Consider the following 6,609-nt stretch of genomic DNA (forward strand, 5'->3'; position numbering starts at 1 on the left):
ATGTGGATATACTCAAGGCATTCTGTTGGAAAGTGAAGTGTCCTCCAAAGATACGACATTTTCTATGGCAATTACTGACAGGTTGTATAGCAGTGACAAAGAATTTAAAATCAAGAGGAATAAAAGGAGATAAAGTCTGTGTACGGTGTGGAAATCCAGAGGAATCAATAAATCATGTTTTCTTTGAGTGTCCGCCGGCACGACAAGTGTTGACATTATCTAAGATTCCATCAAATCCAAACTATTTTCCTACTGGCTCTCTATTCGCTAATATGGATCACTTATTTTGGAGAATCAACCCGAAAATGGATGATCATCAGTTTGCATGGATATTATGGTACATTTAGAAGGGTATGAATAATAAAGTTTTCAGCAATATAGATATTGATCCGAGAGAGACGGTTAATCTAGCAGAATTGGAATCAACACTTTGGACTAAGGCACATATTATCAATACACCAAGGGTGGCACCTGAAGTACAAAACAGATCAAACATAGAGACCACAGGAAGATGGTGTTTTACGGATGGTTCTTGGAAAGATAAAGATTCGTTCTCAGGACAACGCTGGCTCAGTACTCTTCCGGGGTTTGAGGGTCTATTATGGGCAAGGAATGTAAGGGCAAGTCTCTCACCTCTTCATGTAGAGATGGAGGCATTAATCTGGGAAATGGAATGTATGAAAAACTTAAGACAGTACAGGGTCACGTTTGCAACGGATTGTTCTCAACTGATGAAGATGGTTTCGGAACCAGAGGAATGGCCAGTATTTGAAAGTTACCTGGAGGATATTAAGCATTTGAGAAGAAGCTTCACCAACTCGGAAATCGTTCATGTTTCTAGGACGGAGAATACAATGGTGGATCGGTTGGCACGCAGTGCTTGGATACAACCGTCGTTCATCGTACACATGGATGCAGAGTTGCCACTTTGATTTACAGAGTCTGCATGAGGCTGTAAATGCTTTTTGCTGTCAAAAAAAAAATTATTAAGGTTTTGTTAGATTTTTTCCAACATATCTTGTTATAAGTAGAAATAAAATTTAAATTTACAGTTAAAATTTATTTATTAATATCTATATAATTTATAAGATTTTTTAGAAATGTTATATATTAAATATATTAACTTAAATAATCAAATATATGTAATTGATGAAATAGACCTAGTATGATTTTTTTATGGTATTTCTTTTAATAAAGAAGATATAGAATATAATTATAAAATTTAAAAAATAGCATACCCTTTTATTTTATTTTGTTTTATAATAAAATCTTTTTTTTAATTAATGTATAATAGTATATTTTATTAATTACGAAATTAATCAATGGTATTAATTTAAATAAAATATTTTAAATTTTTAGAAAGATTTTGTTAGATTTTTTCTCAAAATTTTGTTATAACTAAAAATAAAATTTAAATTTACAGTTAAAATTGATTTATTATTAATATTTTATATATTTAATAAATTAATGTAAATAATTAAATAAATATAATTAATGAAATGGACCTAATAAAGCTAGTATGACTTTTTTTATGGTAGATAAAAATGGTACTTCTCTTTTAATAGAGAAGATTGTTTGACAAATTTATTTATTCATAAATTATTTTCCAATGAACTTTAGGATTGATCAATGTATATTTCTCTTTGTTGTGTTTTATTTTATTTAAATGTGTGTAGATCACATCTTATCAGAAAAGAAAGATTTATGTAAATGACTACGCATTGGACATTTGGCCATGTTAGTTAATATTTTGAGAACTTGTACAATGAGCTGTATGTAGTTTGTTTATTTGTATAAAGTTCACACACGTCATGAACCCCATAAAACTAGGGATTTAGTTGCATTGTTTTTCTTTTAATATGCAAAGAAGCAACAAACACTTGATTCTGGTTAAGACGTGAAGGCAAGATAGTCATCTCAGCTGAAGAATGAAATTCATAAGCTGTAGCTGTTACCTTTCTTGTAATAGAGAATAATTGAATATTAAAAAAAAAATGTTCATGGCTCCATATAGGTGATGATTGGTTTGACTATAAAAATTTGGTTGTAGAAGTTTAGCTGTGGACAAATCGGTTGTAGCTGTAATGTTGTTACTGTAGATTTTTTTGCAGATACCTTTGATGTAGTTAAATTTGTTGTAGCTGAAATTATAGGCCGTAGATATTTTAAAGTAAAATTTGTGAATTTTGTGATGTATATAAGATAATAGTTTTATACATTGATTGTATTTTATTGACAACTAGGTTGACGGTTTGCACGCCTATGCGGACTTTAATATGACTAGATTTTTTAGCCGCGCTACGCGCGCATAAGATATTATATGTATTTCTCAATTCTAAAAAAATAATATATAATATTGTATTATATTATTTAAAGAATATAAAATAAGACTACATAACATAAATATATATTTTAGATTTCTTTGTGAAAATCATTATGTTGTTTGATTGTTGTACTTGATTCACATATTTGCATAGATATTTGTGATAGATGAATAACTATATTTTTATTATCAGTAAATAATATATATTTATTATATAATATAAGTAAAATGAAATTATTAACTTTTTAAACAAACTTGTCTCATGTTGGGGACTCGGTTATAGACATATCATATTCGAAGGAGACATTTTTACAGTTATTAATCTTCTTAATATTCAAGAAACAAATCTGAATATCAAAACTATATCTCATACGATCTCTTTGTCGAATAACTGCTCTGAAGAAATTGAATTTAGACATCTAAAAGGACTGGAAATGGATGTGCAGATGTGTTATCTAAGTCAGCTTTATAAAGTACTATTCATAGTTCATATATCATTTATGTGTCCATCCTATTTTTTTGTCCATCATTTCTTAAACATTTTGAAATAACTGATGCTAATTAATAATAAACTTTTGGCTGGGAAAAAAAATATCAAATTTGTCTAAATATCGCTTAAATATTTTATTAATATTGTCTAAGAAGCTTTCAAGTGATATCATAGTTTAATTTTTATTAGTTTTTTTTGTTGTAAACTTTTAGAGTTTTTTGTATTTAAGATTTTTTTTCATATTAAGTTTCTACTTCTTTCACAGAATTGTATATATATATATATATATATATGTCATAAAAATTACCTACAAATCAGTTTTACTTATTTGTTATTATTTTTTAATGAAAATACATGTTTTAAATAATTTAATTTAAAATAAAATTATATATTAATTTGCTGTATTCTAACAATTTGATTGATTTAATTAATTTGCTTTAGTGGATAACTTAAAAAGTTTTCATATGAATCGGGGAAAGCAAGCTTATGTTGTTATATTATATTTATTTTTGTATATAAAATCTATATATAATGCTAGTGTAATAAAGAAAGAACATTCTTTTTTGTAACTTCAAAGAGATATATTATTACAATTTGAAATTAATCAAAATTGAATAAAATGGTAATTAAATATTTGTAAATCTAATTGTTTTTTATTTTGTTTAGTTGGATTCTCATGAAAAGAAATCGATAGGTTAAGCAAATGTTTCAAAATTTGTTGTGTTATTGTTTTGTCTATAAATTACAAAATTTATTGAATTGATATATTTAATTATTGCATCCTTAAATAATATTTTATTAAGACATTGGAGAACTATGTTTTGAGTTGGTTTATCAAAATTGTACAAAAATCTATGTTTTTTCATATTTGTCACGAAAATTTATATGTTAAACTTACTTTTACAAAATTCTTAACTTTGTCACGAAAACAAAAATCTATGATTTTTCATATTTGTCAATGTTCTCACACTTTCAAAGAATATATTAGCTTAGTCACTTACTTACTTTCTTTTACAAAACAAAAGAGTTTGTGAGTACATACTTAATGATTCTTGTATATGTGTCGAAGAAAGTTTCAATGGCTTAGTGGTAACCGCCCTATATTTATGTCATACTAACCCGGGTTCGATCCTTTCCTTCGCATTGTTTTTTCATTTTTTACGAAAAAATGAAAAATTAAATGAGACGACGTGGCAACTTCGGGCTCTCTGATTAGTTGATTTTCCTATCCTACGTAGTCAGCCTATCTGAGGCTTATATTCTCCTTTTATTACTTATATATATATATATATATATATATTTGTAGTTTTGATAAATACAGTTTTATGATTCAGCATTTTTGGCTTTCTAAATATTATTTACTTCTTTTTTTTTCAAAATATTATTTACTTTTTATTCAACATTGATGTTTAAAGTTATATTATATATATGTATGCAATAAATAATTCATACATGTTGATAAATAGTAATCAAATGTTTGTATCAGATTTTTTTCCACTTAATTTGATGTTTACATTTCTATGATTCCTCATGAAGAGTTGTTTATATTATTTGTATATTACGTGTTTTATTATACATCTCGTATGACAACCAGTATATCACGTAGGATATGATATTACCAATCATGAAGAATCATATTATGTTTATATCATGTATGTGTATAAGTATAAAGTTAATTAATCTGATATATCAAAATTCGAGTTATTTAATTGTTAATTAGTCTCACGAGTGTTACCGCAATGAGCCAATCTTATCACGCAAATAAAGGTAGAAATGATTAGATTTCAATTTGCATATGTTTAAATGGCAAACTCATGTACTCAACAAAACTTTAGATATGTTATATTATAAGTTAGTCTATAGTAAGGAGGTTTTTAAAGGACAATCACTTTTCACCACGTTCGACCATAAAAGGACTATCCATGTTGGATCGAATTCGAATTTAGCACATTGCCTACTGTCTGTAATCATGACTTTTTCTGAACATTGAAAACAATTTAAATCTTTTAAAGACTATGCTAAGGTTGACAAAAAAAGAATATACTGGGTATGAATGTGATGCAGTATAAATGCAGAAGAAACACAGGAGAAATAGAATGCAGTTTAATCTGCATTTTTTGTCCATTCATCTTTAATATGCAGAATAAATAAACTGCAGTTTTATCTGCATGCAGAACATTTTACAGGTAAAAAAAATTGTCCTGCAAACACATCAAAAAAGAGGCTGATCAAAAACAGAGGCCCAATGGGTGATTTTCTTTTTTCTTTTATTTTTGTTTTCTTCTTTTGTCTTTTTTCCTATAAATACTACACATAACTTCATTTTTTTATTTATAAACTAAAAAGTTCTATAATATTTTAAAAAACACCTATATACATGTTTACTTGACATATTCATAATTTAACCAAAATTTTCTGTATAAAGTATTTTACACATTATTTTAGTATGCTATAAAATATATAAATATACTAATTAATCTAATTAGAACATAACAAAAAAATATGAAACTCAAACTACACCAAAATTTACAAAAACTGAACGGGTACTCTTTTTAAAATTTGAAAAATAAAAATGGTTCGACCCCTCTGAATTACTTGAATATTTGCCGGGCATATACAGTTTTAAATCGAACTTTCATGGGTTTTTTGTTTTTGTTGTTTTTTTTTTGCTTTAAACTCGAAGTAAATTAGAACTATTTTTAATTCAGCTATGTTTTGGGTTTAATAAAAAAAAACTGACATGAGTCCGACATTAATTATTTGAAACTACAAGTACTACACATAACTTCACTTTTTCATTCATAAACCCCAAAATTATTTTAAATATTAAGTTTTTGGTTTTATTTGTTCGTTTTAATATATATTAACTTTAAGATATTTGTTTATAAAAATATGTAAAGTGATATAAGTTTTAGATAAATATAAAAACATATATGTTACTAGTTGATTTACTGTAAATATATTATGTACAACTAAAAATACTATATATTTAAAAAAATTAATTGTATGTTGTAATTAACTTAATTTTATATAATGTTCAAATTTTCATTGTATTTAATTTAATAATAATATTTATTTTTATATATAAGAATTTGTATTTTTTTGTTTAGATATTTATTTACATATATTAAATCATTCGTTCAATGTTTTGAAAACCGTACCAGACCGGCCGGTTTGTCGGTCGGACCGTGACTCGCTCTTCTAACCGGTTTTGAGTTTTGCTAATAACCGGATTTGAGTTAAACCGGTAAACCAATCCAAACCGGTCAAACTTATTAAAATTGGTGATCCGGTTTGATTTTAAAGGCCGCTTTCTGAAATTCAAATTACATAAAATTGCCAAATTAAAAAAAAAAATAAAAAAATCAAGTTTTATAAATATCTATCTAAAATAAATTAGCTTTCGTTGTATTTTTATATTATTTTAAAAAATTATTTTATTTTCATATCATTTTTAGATTCTAACAATGATATAAAGATTATAAAAATAATTTTATAGTTATGCATGTATATATAGTTATTTAATTTAAAATTAACTTAAAATATAAAATTCGGTTGAACCGGTTGGACCGTATGACCATTGATCCAATTGCAATACTAAGTCAATGTCTAATCTGGATTTCAAAACATTTCATTCAATAAAATATGATGATTCGGTAAATTAGTTTAACGAGTTTGATCTGCATTTGTTCTGCATGATCTGCATGATCTGTATTTGTTCTGCTTGATCTGCATTATCTGGTTATCTGCATATTTTGATCTGCATTACCCATTCGAAGCCTATATGTTAAATAGA

General features: G+C 26.3%; 1 long non-coding RNA gene across 1 annotated transcript; it reads right to left on the reverse strand.

Moving 5' to 3' along the window:
• Positions 1–164: 164 nt before the first annotated feature.
• LOC117134176 lies at positions 165–1,181 on the reverse strand. The gene is made up of 2 exons (XR_004458346.1): positions 780–1,181; positions 165–661 (listed from the first exon to the last, which is right to left on the reverse strand). It is a non-coding gene; the product is annotated as an uncharacterized LOC117134176 (long non-coding RNA).
• Positions 1,182–6,609: the final 5,428 nt, after the last annotated feature.

The sequence above is a fragment of the Brassica rapa genome, chromosome A05, assembly GCF_000309985.2.
Source record: "Brassica rapa cultivar Chiifu-401-42 chromosome A05, CAAS_Brap_v3.01, whole genome shotgun sequence".
In the NCBI taxonomy this organism is placed as follows: Eukaryota; Viridiplantae; Streptophyta; class Magnoliopsida; order Brassicales; family Brassicaceae; genus Brassica; species Brassica rapa.